This window comes from Gadus macrocephalus, chromosome 11 (assembly GCF_031168955.1).
Source record: "Gadus macrocephalus chromosome 11, ASM3116895v1".
Lineage (NCBI taxonomy): Eukaryota > Metazoa > Chordata > Actinopteri > Gadiformes > Gadidae > Gadus > Gadus macrocephalus.
Genome location: NC_082392.1, coordinates 18,704,791 through 18,723,799, shown reverse-complemented (window position 1 = coordinate 18,723,799; position 19,009 = coordinate 18,704,791). Strand labels below are relative to the sequence as shown.

At 46.8% G+C, this 19,009-nt stretch overlaps 1 long non-coding RNA gene across 1 annotated transcript; it reads left to right on the top strand.

Moving 5' to 3' along the window:
• Window positions 1–12,179: 12,179 nt before the first annotated feature.
• LOC132467816 (uncharacterized) lies at window positions 12,180–15,950 on the top strand. The gene is made up of 2 exons (XR_009528086.1): window positions 12,180–13,881; window positions 14,048–15,950. It is a non-coding gene; the product is annotated as an uncharacterized LOC132467816 (long non-coding RNA).
• Window positions 15,951–19,009: the final 3,059 nt, after the last annotated feature.

The window sequence follows — 19,009 nt, the reverse complement described above, 5'->3', positions numbered from 1 at the left end:
TTGTTCCTTGTATTGTATATTGCCGTGCTGTTTCCCCGCACATGTTCATTTATGTAACATATTCGTCCTCTACAACCTGCATTACAGAGATTCGACGCTTCGCAGCGAACTTGTTGTTTGTCTGCCGCTAGATGGCGTCGCAGAACCAGAGTGGACTATTTCCGAGGTTAGTCGAAGAGGCTTTTACATAGGGTAACAGGGTTCAGATTGAGCATACAAAACAGTAACAAGGGGTGGATTACATAATGTCATTCCAAAGCGGAGGCATCCAAGCATGGCAGTAATGCTATAGTGCACATGGCCATCTATGTGCATCTGGTTGTGTGTGTGTGTGTGTGTGTGTGTGTGTGTGTGTGTGTGTGTGTGTGTGTGTGTGTGTGTGTGTGTGTGTGTGTGTGTGTGTGTGTGTGTGTGTGTGTGTGTGTGTGTGTGTGTGGGTGTGGTGTTTAAGGTTGCTCACTAGATGAGACAATTAAACATTGAGGCCAGAGTTTGTTGATACAATGTAAATTGAAATACAGTGAATGGAAATGTAATAAATAATCACACTTCTTATGTAAACAATGTAATGTAAAGTCTGAAAGTCTGATTGTAACAATGCATTACATGTTAAGGACAATTCATTGAATGAAAATTTCAAATAGGAAATACACTTTTTCTTAATATATCAAAACATTAAAGATGATAAATACATAGATAAATAGATGGTTAACGTTAAGAAAGTAGCAAATTAGCATGAAAAGGAAAAATACACCCACTACTACACTAACGTTAAAGTGGATGCAGTTCACTGGGCACAATTATCTTAAAGTCACCTCTGCAGTTACTACAATTCTAGAAGGAAGTAATTGGGCTCCAATTTGTGTGGCCACAGAGCAGAACTACAATGGAAATAAGAGTGTTAACTAAACTCACAACATTTCAGTTCATTAAATTCCTATGAATCAATGTAGCTTACACTACATGAAGTGTCCTAACAGTATGTGTTTGTGTGTTTGTGTTTTTCCGTTTTAAAAGGGTTGACTCTCCATTTGGCTCGATTGGCCCAATCCGCAACTGTACTGCAAACTATCCTTCTGCTGTTGTTAGGATATAGCAACAACTGGAGGTTATGGTCTGACCAATCCTGGAGCCCCTCAGAGCTGGTTGCTAGGCACCTGGCCAGGAAGGATTGTGGGATAGGCAGCCAGGGTTTTTATTCAACAGGCATACCAGGGGCAGGTGTCCCGTACAGCTCTATTCACTTCCATTCTGGCTCTGTGCTGCTTCCATCAAAGTGGACTCCTTAGTTAACCTGAATAGACCTCCCCCTCTCACTCATCCCCTCCACACACACACACACACACACACACACACACACACACACACACACACACACACACACACACACACACACACACACACACACACACACACACACACACACACACACACACACACACACACACACACACACACACACACACACCCGCACGCACGGCCTGAAGGATAAGTAGTGCTTTCAAAACTTCAGCTTTCTCTCTCTTTCTTTTTACTGCTATTGTTCGAGGAAGGCGCAGCTGCCACGCGAGTTTGACTGGGTCGCGTGCCAGCCCTAATTACAACAGGTGTTCGCTCAGACTCCTCCTAGTAACCACCACGACCCCCACCTCCACCTCTACCTTATCCCTATCTACACCCTGTTATGGTGTCTCTCTGCTCTACTCTTTCTCTCACACATATCTAGATCCCTATTCTGTCTCTCATTCTCTCTCTCTTCTTGTATCCCCCCCCCCTCTCTTTTTCTATCACTCCCATCCCCTCTCTCACTATCACCCCTACCCCCTCTCTCACTCTCACCCCTTCTCACTCTCACTTCACCCCTTCTCTCATTCTCACCCCTCCCCACCTCTTCTATCCCTCTCACCCCCACATATTCTCTCTGTCACCCCTACCCCTTCTCACACCCCTACCCCTTCTCTCACTCTCACCCGACCCAATCTCTCACTCCCCCCCTTCTCTCACTCTCACCCCACCCCTTCTCACTCTCACCCCCACCCCCTCTCTCACTCTCACTCTAACCCCCAACCCCTTCTCCCCCCCTCCCCCACCCCTCTTCACTCTAACCACAACCCCATCTCTCACTCCAGCCCTTCTCTCACTCTCCCCCCCACCCCTTTCCTCACTATCACCCTCCCCATTATCTCTCCCCCTCCCCATTATCTCTCCCCCTCCCCATTATCTCTCCCCCTCCCCATTATCTCTCCCCCTCCCCCCTCCCCCTCCCCCTCCCCCTCTCTCTCTCTCTCTCTCTCTCTCTCTCTCTCTCTCTCTCTCTCTCTCTCTCTCTCTCTCTCTCTCTCTCTCTCTCTCTCTCTCTCTCTCTCTCTCTCTCTCCTCACCACCCGGACGTCCAAGGGGAATAGGCCCTCTCAGAATGCTGTACAGGTGATTACAGTTCATTCACTCCACGGTCGATTGCTGTAATCTATCTGTTCTCAGACAGTCAGCGAGAGAGCGAGTTCTATTCTACGGTTGGCGGATGGGTGGATGGATGCATGGGTGAATGTGACAGGTCTGTCAGGTCTGACGGGCCCTGGATTGATTTGGTAAATGAAGACGTTTCCAAGTAGTAAGATGAGGTTGTCATGTTCAACTCTGGTAGTAACGCCTACGAATGAATGTCCATCATTAGCCGACAAATTGTGCTCCCCATTAATGTTAAAGATGTAATGATCTGAAACCGACCGAGAAAGAGAGAGCCGATAGATGGATGGACGGATGGATAGATGGAATCAAGCGCACGCTCGCCCCACCGCAGGGCCAAGTGATAGATGATCTGCGGGCACGGGTAAACAAGCGTGTGCAACATGTGGAACATCTTGATTTCAAGAGGATCGTTGCCAGCTCTGCGCCAGGGCAGGGGAATACCGGGAATGGAGTCCTATTTTACGGGGCGAAGCGCTCATCCCATAATATTCCCTTTTGATGACTGATACCGAAACCCAAGCGGGGCTGATCGTAAAGCCAGCCACCCCATTAATCCCAGCATGTGATTTATAGCGTTATTCACCCTGTCATCAAAGTTGATGATAAAGTGATGGAGACACAATGCTTTTTACAGCAGCCCCGGTTCCATAGCGGCCAGATGGCGGCTGACTGTATGTATAAACTGATATTTATTCACTCGTCTCTTTCTAAAGCTTTGTTTGAACAGGTGTTTTTCAAGTCAGAGACGGACCGAGACCAAGGCAGAGCTACCAGTAACATTTGCACACACTCGTACACACACATACACGCGCACCTCCACACACACACACACACGCACACAGTCAAAAGTCTTATCTTATCCCGAAGAGCAGCTGCAAAGTATGTCCCTATAGCCTCACTGTTAATCATTGGTGGTATGTGTGTGTGTGTGTGTGTGTGTGTGTGTGTGTGTGTGTGTGTGTGTGTGTGTGTGTTGGTGTGGTTGTGGGTGTGTGTTTCTATGTGTCTGTGGGCACATGGGTGTTTTGTGAGTGTGCATATGTTTGTGAATGTATGTGTGTGTATGTGCTTAGTGTTTGTGTGTGTGTGTGTGTGTGTGTATTTTCGTGATTGGGACCACTCGTGTGTGTGTGTGTGTGTGTGTGTGTGTGTGTGTGTGTGTGTGTGTGTGCGTGTGTGTGCGTGTGTGTGTGTGTGTGTGTGTGTGTGTGTGTGTGTGTGTGTGTGTGTGTGTGTTTGCATGTGTTTGGTGCGTGCCTGCATGTGTGTGCGTGTTTGTGTGTTTATGTGTGTTGGACCTCTCCTGTCCCCCGACCTCTTCCACACACCAGAGTTTATTCTAAGTGGCTAGCTGGGATTTGAGCAGTTAAGGGAGGTGAAATGGGAACATCTGTCACACGTCAAGGTTGTTTCTATAGTCAGAGCAAACAGAGGCAGGCCCAGCGAGGTAATGATTTGGTAGAATATTCCCCCTGCAAATACACTCCCAGAGATAGCGGTGCAAACCGTGGTAACCTGATAAGTGTCGTGCCGATGGTTCCCATTTTCTGAACTCTAAAAGAAAAGGCAGGTGAACACTTTCAGCCAAAAGTTATCTTTCAGCCGCTCTGTGGTTTCCAACTGGGGTTGCGCAAAGCCGCGTACAATTCCTGAGGGTAGATGAGCACGTTCCAGGTACTTTGCACTTAATATAACGTCTGCGGATCGTTGCCGATCAATAAAGATTAGACCATAAAGAGAGTATGGCTTCTTCGGCTTCTTTCATTTTTACACCTGGGCCATTACAGCATTAATAATCACGCTAAATTAAAGTCATTTTCGTTAAAGGGCAAAATCAATTTGCTCTGGTGTTGATGGATGGGTGCTTGGGCCGTGCTGATGGGTTTCTGGAGGTTCATGAGACAGAGGAAGGTTGGGAGGCACTGTGGTATATCATAGTATGATGTTAAGCCTTCCAGGGCTCTGCTTCTGAGTAATAAGTAAGGGAGATGTGTCACAGTAGGAGTGAAAAGGGATCATGATACCTGTGTGTTTGCTTCTGTTACACATCTCCTTTACTTATTACGCAGTAGCTTTCATCTGGCCTCATAATGCAGGCCTTAACCTTCATGATAAGGATATAGAAAGACATTCTGTCAAGGCGTTTTTAACATTTCCTGCTGAAGGTAATCCACCCTTACGGGGAAAAGGCATCAATCAAAGCATGCTTAAAAGACTTCATGATTTGACTGCACGGCATTCAAATGCAGTTACAATTCTAAATGAGATTTCTTTCTTAATTTAAGAATGGGTGAAGTGTCTATGCATGCTGAATGGCAGTTTTTGTGCAAGGATTTTAACAGTTCGAATTGACGGTAGTCACGTTGTAATAGAGCCTTTGGTACACAAACCACGAACCTGAAAAGAACAAGCAGCACCATGCTCAATCTAATTATTACGTTATCAATGTTATCAATCACACTAAGGAATTGGTCGGGCCCCATTTTATGTATATTTTAAGGTTTGAAAAAGTCTCGTAATGACTGAGGCCGAGTTGACTAACGTGTCGTATCTCTCACGGCCTATTGGTGGTTCGCGGTGGGTGGATGAAAAAAACAGTCAACAGGAAAATTGATCTTTAATAATCATAATACAAAGCATGTAGGTTTGTTAATCGTTCAGTTAAGATCTAAGTGAAAGTGGATCTCCATAGCATGTTGTTTGAGATACACGCTGCAGATTGCAATCTCCTGTTACAAATCTCCAACAATGGCGCCTTGTTTGTAGACTTTAAACCCATGACTTCAAAGCGGTCTTCCCTGAATCAAATGGCTGCGTCGCGGACACCACATCTGCATTTTTTACAGTTAATGGTATAAACAGACTATCGTGACCACCTACCCATGGGCAAACGACTACTCGTCATTCAGTACTGCGATGTGATTTTTAACCGAGTCACAACGTGTGCCGAAGCAGGCGCGAGACGCCTTCAAATCATTTTCCGACCGAATATGACCCCGAAAAAGACAACGAACCACTGCAGCCCGGCATCCCTGACCGCCGGAACCCAGATCCATTGCACAGTAAAAGGCTCAGCTGGTTTCAGGAGAGGAGTCGGTGCAGCGGGATGTTCTACGACGTGGTTAGAGTGACCCGTGCCTCGGAGTTCATGTGTCACATTTGAGAGCCACACGCGCGACGACTGGAGTGTAACCTCCGTGCGGACACTGTCAACGCGCGTCACGCTACCCTGAGACGGCGTGTGACATGGTGTCCACTGTCCCCTTTGAAGGCAGGCGACAGCTTCAATCTGCAATTCATAGTCCCGGTGAAGTGGCCTGAGAAGGGCACACATCACTTGGTAGAAGGGAGCTGCTTCGTGTGGTGTTTGTGTGTGTGTGTGTGTGTGTGTGTGTGTGTGTGTGTGTGTGTGTGTGTGTGTGTGTGTGTGTGTGTGTGTGTGTGTGTGTGTGTGTGTGTGTGTGTGTGTGTGTGTGTGATAAGTGAAAGGTGACTAGTTGTCACAGGTATCAGAGAGGAACGCTGACACCTTGTCACCCCCAAAACTCACTCCTGGGATCTTAAGCATGTGTGCATCCGGGGTGGTGCGTGGGTGTGCTTGGGCGGGGGTCTTCCTCTTGAGAGTGTGTGTGTGTGTGTGTGTGTATGTGTGTGTGTGTGTGTGTGTGTGTGTGTGTGTGTGTGTGTGTGTGTGTGTGTGTGTGTGTGTGTGTGTGTGTGTGTGTGTGTGTGTGTGTGTGTGTGTGTGTGTGTGTGTGTGCTCCCCCAGGGCAGAGTGGCACACATGGACAGGTCCCGGGGGTGGGCCGCAGGTGAAAAGAAGAGATGAGCAATGTGAGAGGACGACCTCAGTCGGCCCTGTGTGTGTGTGTGTGTGTGTGTGTGTGTGTGTGTGTGTGTGTGTGTGTGTGTGTGTGTGTGTGTGTGTGTGTGTGTGTGTGTGTGTGTGTGTGTGTGTGTGTGTGTGCGTGCGTGTCTGTCTGTCTGTCAACTATCCTTCCTAAAGAAGCAGAACCGGGGGGTCTCCTGGGAGTTCCTCCAGGGGTTGGCACCATGTGTGTGAGTGCCCTCTTATAATCCCCAACCAAGGAGTATGGATTACATACACTTGGGTGCAGGCACGCATCTCAAACATACACACACACACACGCACACTTTGGTGACCTTACAGAAGTTGAGGCCCTGATCGTTGCTGTCGGTCGATAGCGGGGTCAAGACCCTGAAATGTAACGCGGAACAGACTGAAAGAGAGAAAAGGATAGCATGGAGAGAGCGAACTACTGGAAAGGAGAGAGCATCTGTTGCGTGATCTATAGATCGCTATCTACAGATCTATAGATCGATCTATAGATCGCTATCTATAGATGCTAACATGCTTTAGGTGTTTACAAGGACGAGGGCGTTGTTGGGACGGTAAACACCTCTGTGTTGTGGTGAGCTCCAGGGGACAGTAAGGTACATGGCCGATCCTTCAATGACAGCCTGGGCGCTGAAACTGAGGAAAGAAGGGGACTGTTAAGAGTTTTTAAGAATAAGAACATCCCTTCTATTGTATTTCTTCACTCAAGGCTCAGAATCTGGCAATGTATTTTGTCCTCTTCCACAGCATTGGACACACATTGGATCCAATCTAGTTTCAATCCAGCAAAGCGACACAGTGTTTTCTCACCAATTACTGACTACCATCTCCACCTTCACACATGCCACTGGATGGAGCCTAACAACCGTGTGTGTGTGTGTGTGTGTGTGTGTGTGTGTGTGTGTGTGTGTGTGTGTGTGTGTGTGTGTGTGTGTGTGTGTGTGTGTGTGTGTGTGTGTGTGCGTGCGCATGAGGGTGTGGGTCAGGCAGTCAGAGCTATTCAAACAGAGCCAGCTTAGATTGTATGAATGTTATAGTTGATCATACACTATTTTTGTTTTAACTACTTTGGTTCTTATTAAATGAATTACTTCATAGCAAATAGCATTTTTATTACAAATGACTATTTCCTGTCATTGTCTCCGTTATTCACTCTCGTGCCCTTTTAAAAATCATTAGTGTTGATCCGTATTTGAGACAATTATATTTAATACAGATTCACAGATCAGGTGTTTCCTAATCATTTTATTATGTTTGATTACTGCTATAAGTACTGTCTGTCACTGCTGGTTTTAATAAGGACCCTATGAACTGCAGTTCAACCTGACTCACAGAAAAATATGTTTTTCATTAAATTATAAACAATTAAATAATCTATCAAACAAGTCCTTGATTCTTTGAAAAGTTAACTCACTAAAATGTTCCAGGGAAAACGTAAAGACAATACACTCCAATGTAAGGACTTTTGTGAAGCTATTGCTGTATTTGGAAAAGACCTACAGGGATGCAATAAGTAATACAGAAAAACCTAATAGAAGTTTCTTCATGTGGGTTTGTGTACGACTTCTAAAGCAGGAGTAAGGAAATCCGACAAAATAGCAATCTTACACATGGATCAATGTTTGAAGCTCTCCAATAGATCAAGCGATTCGATGCTGCAATAAAGACTAAAGAGTAACCAAATCCTTTGTTCAATAAGAATGAATGAAGAGAGTCATATGTTTGAATAAAGTCCCATCCGTCTGTGTGATCTGTAAGATATCAATGTGTGTATTTGCATATAAGTTGCGCTTACAAAACAATGACCAAAGAAGAATTATTGACTTTCACATCCCCATTCAAATTGAGTGATGCAATGGGGATGCAACGATGACATGGGGCAGGTTTATATGATGACTGTACGGTAGAGCAGCATGGAGGCATTTTGGTAAACAACAAAGATGGCTTCCGCTGATCTGGAGCAGTCTGTTGAATCTGCTATCTTGACAGTATTAAACGGTCTCGATAGTTATATTTTCACAACTACACAAATTCTTGAAAGTAAGGATGTGTAGTGATGAAGTCTGTTAACATTTTTCTGTCACTCAGCACTAAGTCACTCACTACTCTGATTGGTTGTAGGTTTGTCCAATTGTGTTCAGAGGCATTTTGGTATGAGCCCGTTGATGTGGCCCCATGGAAAGCGAAAATGAACTTAGCGACCCCAGACTTTAAGCATTTGTAAATTGGTTAGGCGGTGTCTGGCTATTATCATGCAGCTACATTGTAATTTATGAGGATGTTATGTAAGGAATCAACCATAAAGAGACAGCACTTGATGGCGTATTCGCTTATATCTCAGTTAGCAACCAAGATTAAATATTAGTTACTTTCATCTATAATATAATTGGGTTTTAATAGACTGGGCTGAAATTTACATATTCTTCTGCGGTGCTTTGAGGATTTTGTTTTTGCGTTTTCAAGGAAACCTGTTTGATGACCTGTTTCTTGGATCATTAATGTTGGATGGTTATAGTTAGAAGTAATAACGCACACCCTTGGGATGTTATTGACCAATCGGAATCAAGTTTTTTACAATGCTGTGGTATACTAAGTTGTAACCTTACAAGGACAAGACAGAAGCGGATGTGTTATGATTTATCGAGCTGAGTGATAGCTTCACATAATTATTGCTAGCCTGACCTACACACACAAGCCCACGCACTCTCACACACACACACAGAAACACATATACTCCCATAGAAATACACACATACTGTACACACATACACACACACACACACACACTCTCACTTTCTGCCAGTCTGCCGGCACAGAGTTAGCAACAGTGTGCGTTTCGTCTGCCTCACTTGCCCAAGCCAGACAGTCTGCACTGCGGCAGGCAGAGAGGCAGACATACACGTACACACACACACTCTCTCAAATAGGCACACACTCTCTGTTCCTCTCCCAGATTTTTTGGAAAGGAGACGAGGAGGAAGCATAGAAGCTTGATGGTGGTGTGGCATACTTTAGCTCAATCCCGCCTCATTTATTTTCTTATCGACGCAACAACGACATCCACGGAGGCGCCGCAGTCAACGACATGGAATTATCTCTCCCCCGTCCGCGTTGTGCAACTTCTTTTTTCGATACGTTTGCCGGCGTATCGCGGAAACAAAGGGAATATGCACCGTCAACCGAGGGAAGGAAGGTCAAGCGAGACAGAGCGAGAGAGACTATGCACCCGAAACAGAGACCGAGAGAGAGGACGAGAGCGGGGGAGACGGATGAAGTCTGATACGGATCGGGACGAGCGAAAGTTTTAACGTGACAGCTTTTTTGGGAGCAAACGAGTGCGCCATGTTTTCGTCATCAGATAAGAGCGAGAGAGGAACGAGAGAGAGAGAGAGAGAGAGAGAGAGAGAGAGAGAGAGAAGGGAGGAGGAGGAGGATGACTGTACCATGGGAGAAAGAGAGAGAGAGAGGCAACGAGAGAGTGAGGGAGTAGGGACGAGGCAAAGCACTCCCCTTGTGGAACCGAGTTGAATTCGAGAACATCGTGTCCCCGGTGGCAGTTGACCCCCGCGATGGATCCGTCTCTCCGGCAGGACTGCAGACGGAGAGAGAAGGAGGAAAGTGCTCCAGCCTCCATTCTAGAGACCGGGGGAATGGGCACTGGGCTCAAGGGACCAGGGAAACCCCCCTCACCCACCCCCAAGCTCCACGCGACAGGGTTATCCTGAGAGGAGAACCAGACGTCCCGGGAACCCGGCGCTAACATCATCATGAAGGGCAAAGAAAGTATGGAAGAGCGAAGAGGAGGAGGAGGAGATGGAGGAGGAGGAGAGAGGAGGAGGGGAGAGGAGAAAGGAGCGAGCGGGACAGAGGCGAGGAAGAGTGATTGCAGACGGCGGCAGCACAGAGCGGGAGGGAGTTCTCCCAGACACACTGACCTACATCCAGCGCCGTCTGGGAATCGCAGACAGACGGGTGGAGCTACGCAGGGAAGGGGTAGAGAGAGAGTGTCTGCGAGAGAGAGAGAGAGAGAGCGGGAGAGAGAGAGAGAGAGAGAGAGAGAGAGAGAGAGAGAGAGAGAGAGAGAGAGAGAGAGAGAGAGAGAGAGAGAAGGATGCAGGATTAGATAAATGGAGGTGGAGGGTAAAGCAGACAGGGGTAATGGATACGTTGGAGCCTAAAGGAGAGAAGGAGAGAAGGGGGAGAGGTGGAAGTAGAAAGAGAGAGGGGAGCAACATTAGTCTTTCACAGTGCTCAGCATTCTGTCCTCTTTTGCCGTCTGCCTTATCCTTTCCTTTTTGAATCTGTTCCTTCCTTCCTCAGCCTGGTGACCTGGTATTGTTCCTTATTTTTGCTTTGTTGTTGCTATACCGCTTTGCTGCTCTGTCATGTCTGGGTACTTTGGGTTTCTCTGGGCAACTCTGGAGCATGCTCAGACCACTCGCAGGAGTCAGTGTGTGTGTGTCTGTGTGTGTGTGTCTGTGCGTGTGCGTGTGCGTGTGCGTGTGCGTGTGTGCGTGTGCGTGCGTGTGTGTGTGTTTGTGTGAAGGACATTCAATTAGGATTTCCTGCGACTTTAGCTTCTGCTCATCATTCACTTTTGCCCAGCCTCCTCTCCCCCTTTTTCCCCATCCCTCCCTTCCTCCCTCTCTCTCTCTCTCTCTCTCTCTCTCTCTCTCTCTCTCTCTCTCTCTTCGCCACATCTCTTCCTCTTTCACCCTCTCTTTGTCTCTCTCGCTCTGCTCTGGCTTTCCCCTTTGTCATCCTGTCTGCAACCCCCCCCCCCCCCCCCCCCTCCCCACCCTAACCCCCACCACCACACCAGCATTACTCTCCCACTCCCCTATCTCTCTCTCTCTCCCTCCCTCTCCTCCCATTTATCGAGTCTTCCGTGTGTCACTCGGACTGTATCTCTTTTGGACTACATGGGCGGACTTGCTTTTTGCTTCGTCGGCAGGGGAGGGAGAGAGGGAGGGAGGGGGGATTTGAAGAAGCGGTATCCATGTACCATCTTTCATGGCTGACTAGGCTATTTGTCAGGGTAGCCAGTATTATTTAGGAAACTCTTACATCCAAAGCGACAACTGTTGGTCTTCAGGCGTTAGGCATGTCGCTCCCGGATTATGGGGGGGCAGGGACATTAGGGCAATCAAAACCGGAATCTTTTAGCTGCACCTCACTGACGCAGGGGACTATGCTACACCTGTATTGTTTGCCGTCTTGTTGTTGCACGCTGGTCTCTCTAAATGGCTGAATGACTAGCTCTTTAGCACCGATGACCTGCGTCTACATCTCCGTAGCTCCTATGCGTCCTTGAGTCGTCCTGCCTGACGGGTCGCGTGTGTTTGACATGTGCTCAGATCCTGTTGTCGCGAGCCTTCCTGTTCGTTTATCCGTCTATTTTTTCCGCCGTGCCATTCCAGCATGTAACCTCCGTTACAGCAGAGAGTACACCCACTGTACGCGTAGCATGAGTAACCAAAACATAGCATCACATCAGTATTGTATGGTTTGGCCCGTTCTATCATGCTTTATATATATCCCCCCCTTCCTCAGACTACGACCCCTCTCTCCCTCTTCCCACTTGCATGCAGTGTCCGGGGGGGGGGGGGGGGGGGGGAATTGGCATTGAGGACGTGTGAGGGGATTCTAGTTGAAGGGGAGGGAATGACATGGGTAATGGAAAGGGACACAGAGGCACCTGTCAGGGAGAATCAAGGTTGAGTATGGGGGAGGGGGGGGGGGGGGGGGGGGAGTGGACGGATGGAAAATGAATTATTCATCTGATTGAAATGACACATCACTCATTTTTGCACTCCTATTTCTCCCACTTCCGCCGCCCCACCCCCCCACCCCGCCCCATCCCCTGAATGGAGCTTGATTAGAACCCTTATCTTCATGGCTTTACTCTTAAGGTGAAGGCCTTGTGTTCAACTCCCTCTTCCTCTCTCTCTTCCTTCTGGGTTATCCCTCCTTGCCCTCGTGGGATGATTGCGTTATTGAGATAGGAAGTGCTCAAACCGACAGTAGAAAGACCCCAGCCTGAAGATGTTGTGGTATGTTTGGACATGATTGGCGTGGCATGGTTTTATCTCGCTCACATTCAAACAAGGGTGGACACTGGGGGACGATTAAAGCAAGGCAGTCACTATCATCGCTCCCCTACTGCACCCATCTCGTTTTGATCGTTTAGCGTCGTTCACAAACAACGCGGCGCGGCGATAGATAAACCGCTAAATCAACCCCCGCATTTCACATGCGATTGACTCATTTACTGTGGTCCACGCGCCGTCAAACAACACGGCACCGCGCTGTGTACCGCAGGTACCAGGCGCCACGTAATTGATGTGCTGTGATTTACCAAATAGATCCCATCAGTAGGAACGAGTCGAGCACGCCAGGCAGGTGTGGCGCGTCTGTGGGTTTAACACGAGCACAGTCACCAAACGCAAAGCCTGTCAGCCAAGACCACCAGTGTCTGTTATGAGAGAATGAATGCACGTCAAGCCCGTGTGATTACAACGCACATTAACCGCTTTGTTGACTCAAATTTCCCTCAGACACCCGACGACTGATGGAATTAAACGTTTAACGTTTAATGTCATTCGCATTCGAAAATGTGTTTGGTTATTCGCAGAGAGCGTAATTATCCTTGCGTGAATCATCTAGCTTTTCTTTCCCTCTCTCTTTCCCTTTATATTCACGGTACACGTTCATCATAGTTTCATGATAAACGTAAATATTTTTGCCTCCTGATTTCATGTTTTCTTTCAATGGTCACTTCTATAGGTTCCCCTCTCTCTCAGTATATGCAGATGTGGCAGCAGCTCCCAGCCATAGCCAGTTATAGCCCTGTGTAAGTCATCATGTGACAACAGCCCACATGTTGACCCCTATGGTCATTTAACAACAAAAAAAATCCATCAACAGCTGTAATCCATTGGAACGGACAAATGTGTGTGTGGGTGCATACATGTGTAATTAACTCATACCCCGCTCTCTTGTTTGGATTTGGGCATCCTATATAATTGCCATTCCTGCCACAGTAAGCTTGAGGCCCCTGGCACATGCCGAGACACTTCTATGACAGGCTTGTTTAGGGCCGCTCTATCCTTTCTGTATCAACGTAATGAGGTTGACCTTTATATAAACACGCCCCCAATGCCCCGGTGGCAACGCGTGTTGTTCGTCCCGGGTTTTTTCCCTGTGACGTATGCGACGACAGCGCCATTATTTGTAAATGACTGCTAGGTGGTAGGACCCTTTGCTCCAGAGTCCCCGTGGCGTTACGCTGCATCTATTAGCCGATGTGAATGCAATGGTGTCATCCGGTTCGTCCGGGGTCACCGCCAAAACCCTCCCCTGTGGTCCCCCCCCCTCCCTCGTAAGACTGTTCTGCTTTCTCGTTTTCTTTAAGGTGCCGGCGTGGGAAGCAAAATAAAAAAGAGGAAATTAAAACGAGGCATGGTGTGATGTACCATTGCACCCTGTATAAGGGAGCTTGCCTTGGTACAGATTATGGACTGAAAAAAACGGTTAAAAATACGTTGAAAAAGGTTAGTGCAACATATTTTTGTTAAGTGCTTGCCCCTGTGTCGTCAATATATTTCCTAGGTGTCCTAACACAAATTTGAGGAAAACTAGGATGTTTTGTTGTAGATCCAAAAGTATTAATAGTATTAGCATAGTAATATGTATTAATAATCGATTCCTCGTCAGTAGATTATGGGCCAGATGTTACGCAGACCTTATCAGCTGACCAACGAGATCATCTGGAGATGTGCTCAGGTGTGCGTGGAGTCTTCGCCTCGACTTAGGGTCCTTTATTAGCATTACTTTCATTTAGCCCACCACGCTAACCTACAAACAGCCCCCTGACGTATAGATAAGTGCAACCAGCTGTTCTACTGAAGCGGATCCGTGTTGCGCGTTAGGGCTGCTTAATATTCCGAGGAGGATATAGCCTCCGTGCGACGGGATGAAGGGGTCATCCCAGTGCCCGCCTGTGTCTCCTCTGTGGGAAGACGGATGAAACATCTGCTAAGCAGCCAGGACATAAAGCGGGAATAAATGTCACAATAATGGCTCCATTTAAAAACAAGGTATCATCCAGCAAACAAGTACCTATAAGTGGTCCAACTAAGGCTGGAGAGAGAGATTATTTAAATATTTTAAGCTCGGCTAGGCTGAGACAAAGTTATTGGCTGGATGGCTGTTGGGTTCTGTGCTGGTTATTATTCACCAAACTGTTCCTACATTCTGTTATAAATAAAAATTGTAAACTTTAGATTAGTATGTTTATGAAACTGTTTACAAGGCCCTATAGCGTCAATGAGCAGTGTGATTGTGTCTTACATGGATTGGTGGACGGTCACTATAAGATGACCCAGTCACCTGCTGACGACACACCTCTAGAACAAACCCTACCGGTTGAACAAATGAACACATGCAATCAGGAGGCATGTTTACTGAACTAAAGGGCAACTCCTCTTCAGCCTGTGACTGACTGAGGACTTGTTGAACTGAAACCACGCTGCCTTCCTGGGTAACACTTTGCATTATTTAATTAGTTCATTAACATGAGTCAATGCAATAATAAACGTTAACAGGTAATTAACGGTTAACTAACAGTTAATTAATGGTTAACTAATGGTCTAGCAATTTACTAATGTGTTTATTTTTATTAATGTTGTTCATGTCAACTCAGGTAATGGTGTTTATGTTAAAGCTATAACATACCCTGACTATAAATGATAACCCTTCCTGAAGGCTATGTGTGCGCGCACACTCGCCGCACAAACACACACACACACAAACACACACACACACACACACACACACACAACCACACTAATTAGCAAGTTAAATGTATATTTCGTCATGTTCGACAAAATACAAACTAAGGTCTGAGATCACAGTGCGCTTGATTGAGATAAATGAGCACAAAAGAAGGGAAACACGAAGACAAGTCTCCCATGTCAAACACATCATTCGACAATGACTGAAAAGGTGTAGGCGAGCACATCAATGCTAATCTCAACCGCTGAGGTCAAAGTTCCAGCGGATGTCAGAGGTCAGCACTAGGGGAGGATATCGGCATTGATTTCAGCTGCAGTAGTGATTGCTTGGAAGAAATCTGGACCCTCTTGGCCCACCGTGACACATCAAATGCCACTGTTGGTAAAGGATGTGGTTGTGCTGCTGCTGCTGATCAAAGGCAGATTACTGAGTACCAAAATCCCAAAAATGTGGTTATGACTAAACCAAGCCCAGTACATTATTACCCACAACATATTGGCTTTGATCTGATTTTCAATGACTAAGAAATGTAAATGTTTTGTTCTTCTGAATAGGGATAATGACTGCTTGGTAATCATCGAATGAACTGTATTCATTCTCCGACCGATATTTGTATAGGGTTAAGAGTCATTCATAATGGAATCTGCTACAGAATATCCTAACGTTTATAACACATTGTAGATCATGAAACTGCATAGAACTGCATTTTATAAACACTTCCTCGATCCAAACAGTTTTCCCTGTAGCACTGCACGGTGCGTTTTCTTTCAATGAAATAAGCCTGATGTACCGTGAACACTGAATAAATACCTTTGATTCCCAGTGACCCCCTGTGATTCATTCTTTCAACGGCCATTCATAAACACTTGAATGTGATTGCATGTGGACACCTTCGTCTCCACCGCCGAGAGGACCTGAATAATGACCTGCCGTTCTCCATTATGGCGTGGCTGAGTATGAGGACTCCCAGGTGTCGGCCCCTTCCCTCTCCTCCTCCCCCCTCCTCCTCCTCCTCCTCCCCCACCCCTGAACGAGGAGAGAAGGAGCATGCGTCTGACACACAGGACGGGTTGAACCTGCTCCTTGCAACTGCCTGAACATCGCTGACAACCAGTGTTGTGTCAACAGATGTAGAGATAAGACGCATACACGTATGCACACGCACACTTACGCACGCACACTCAAGCACTGCACAAATGGCTGTAAGAACATGCAGACACACACACATAAACCACACACATGGCCATATGCACACTGTTACGGCCACCCTTTATATCAGGACTCGCGGTTCGGCGGCCAGTTACATGACAGGAAAACAAGTATCAAAGTTTAAATAATGATGTTGTGTTATTCAAACGAAAGTCTTTCCAAAACTCCCAACAACGGGAGGACTGATTAACCAAAAAACGAAAGGGGTGGATGAAGCCTGGGCCAGCCCCGCACTGCGCCGTCGAAGCCAGGACTTCCTCCTCCTACCCTACAATTCCCAGACTCTGCTAACAACAGAAAACACGAAAAGACCTATTCTATCAGTCCTCCATTCACTGCATCCTACCAGCTCACGATAGCGTGATAAGATGCCAATAGTGAGAGAGACCCCTGCAGGAACACAGGCCACGCCTTAAGTAGCGGTCGTAGTCATAGCTCCACCCCTGAATCAGGAACACCAGAGAGAGGAATAAGCAAAAAGGGGAGGCGCGTAACACACACACACACACACACACACACACACACACACACACACACACACACGCACACACACACACACGCACACACACACACACACGCACACACACACACACACACACACACACAAACACAAACACACGCTCATGAACCACACACAAGGCCATGTGCACAAACACGCACACTCCCACACACAGATGCACCATTGACACGGCCATATGCACACACACACACACCCTTACAGTTTTTATGGAGTGCAAACAGAACCTGTGGAGTGCAAGACAGGCTTTTGTTTGCACGAGTTCCGTCAAACCAACTGCTGCATTCACAGTGCATGCACAGAGCATGACTGGGGCCGCTCATTGTGATCAGCAATAAGCATCTGCACCAATTATATCTTTGCTTAAAGGTCACCACCTGCTCGCAGGGGTCACTGATTGGTTGTTTCCAGGCTAGCCTCTGGATTGCTCTGACAACCCGCGGTTGCAGAAGTCAATACTACAAAGTGCTGTATAAGCTGATTCCTCAGAGCTGTGCCGCAAACAGCCTTGGACGTTTATCAACTCCTGGGCTTTTCTTTTTTCTCTTTAATGGCTTATAATTGTAGGCAAGGGATAATTTGTGCATTTGTGTAGAGGTGTGAAATGTTTTTTGTTTTTGCTTTGCTGTTATCTATTCTAGCTTTGCTGTTATCTATTCATTCAATTAATTAGCTAATTTTCTGCAGTCTACTTTTCGGGAGTAGTTTATAGCATATAGTAGGTGTAAAACATGTAGGCTCAGCTCAGATCCAGCCCACACTCATGCATATATATATATATATGTAGATATGTATATTATTAATTCATTAATACACAGGATCAGATGTTATAATCCCTTGTGCCAAAATCCAAGGAAAACACATATTCAGAAGCCCCTGTCCAAACCAACCTTATAAGCACGCTGGCTACTGAGCTACCAACCAAAGGTGAGAAAAAACACGAGACAACTAGCCCAACTAACAGCAGTAAATACAGCAGTAAGCAGTAAGCAGAATATCATTGGGGCACCCTCTTTCACAGATGTCTTGTTTAAGTTAGGCCCACGACACCTCCTGAAGGCTTAACAATGAAACCAGCGTCCTGGATTCACCCCCTTAATGCTGCCACCACATTGCCACATTTAATGCATCTAAACACTCTTTCCTGCATCGTACCCCTAGCCCTACCCCTAACCCTGACCACACAAACACGTTGGCATATTAGCTCACGTTAGCACAGCTGGCTTACCTCAGCTTGCACCCCAGGAAGTTTGTTTTCTCCTTACCCACAGCCATTCACTTGCTCGTTCTGCTGCCACGGACATGTTACTAACCGCCTGCCTCAGACTTCGTCCACAAATACCCAGTTCAGTCAGCAAGCTAATAGCAGATCTAGCCACAAACCCCCGTGCACCGATTTCAATAGGCCTTAGTCGCGAACTCCAGCCTCTCTGTGCTGCCTCTTCAGCCATCTCAGCATACTTCGCTTTCTTAAGCTCATTAGCTACTTCAACTCTGTCTTCCCAAGGAACTGTAAGTTCAATAAAATAAACAATCTTCTCTGAGTCTGACCACAATAGCATATCTGGTCTTAGCCGAGTGCTAACAATGTGTGGAGGCACAACAACCTGCTGAATAAGATCCGCCTTCAATTCCCAGGCTCCTCCATTACTTAGCTGCCCGACTGTGCCTGCCTCTAAATGGTCTAGCCTTTTCCCCCTGCTGCACAAAGTTAATTTGCCTACCCTCTTTACTAGCGGCTGATGAATTAGCTTCTCCCCGTTTATCATCAACAGCCTCTGCCAAACATTTCAATACCTGGTTGTGACGCCACGTATACCGCCCCTGGGAGAGACTTACCTTGCACCCTGATAGGATATGGCGGAGGCTGCATACACAGGAACATAGTGTGCATGTCTCATCCTCACCATACCACTGATTTAAGTTCTGGGGAGATGGGAGTACATCATAAGTGGCACCTATCATAAATCTGATCCTGCTAGCCTCCATGCTCCATAGATCTCTCCACTTTATCTTCTTCTTCTCCACTCCCTCCCAATTCACCCACTGCCCTTGTTTTGCCTGTGACACTGCCTTAGTACATCTTACAATCTCCTCCTGCCTATGTATTTCCTCCACTACCATTTTTCTCCTTTCCCCTGCAGAAGCCTTACCCCACG